Consider the following 480-nt stretch of genomic DNA (forward strand, 5'->3'; position numbering starts at 1 on the left):
TGAACGCTTAGGACCTTGACTTGGGCCGTAGCTTCCTCGATTCGGTCTGGCGGCAGCCGTGTCCCCCGCTCCCTCAGGAGACGACGTATCGCAGGGGAAAGCCCAGGCTGCCCATGTGATGGGTGGAGTTCCTTCTTTCCCCGTTTTGTGCCTTACGAAACGGACCTGTCACTAGCAATCGCCTTTTTGCCAAACCTGTGCTCCGGAGCTCGCCACCTTGTTCCCCGCCCGCAGCCGCCGAGGCTGCCCTGCCGCGGGCCTCCCCCGCGGGGCGCGGGGCGCTGACTGACAGCTGCCCCACAGGCCCCGTCAGGGCGGGTCGCCGGGGAACGCCGCCTCCCTCTCGGCCACGGCGCCGGGCCTGGGCCGCGGCGGCGCTTCCCCCCGGGCCGGGACAGCACAGCTGCCGCAGCGGGCGCGGCGGCCGGGAGCGGGCCCCGCCGCAGCCCTGTCACGTTTTCCACCGCCCGGGCTCGGCCG

Source organism: Aquila chrysaetos, chromosome 11, assembly GCF_900496995.4.
Source record: "Aquila chrysaetos chrysaetos chromosome 11, bAquChr1.4, whole genome shotgun sequence".
In the NCBI taxonomy this organism is placed as follows: domain Eukaryota; kingdom Metazoa; phylum Chordata; class Aves; order Accipitriformes; family Accipitridae; genus Aquila; species Aquila chrysaetos.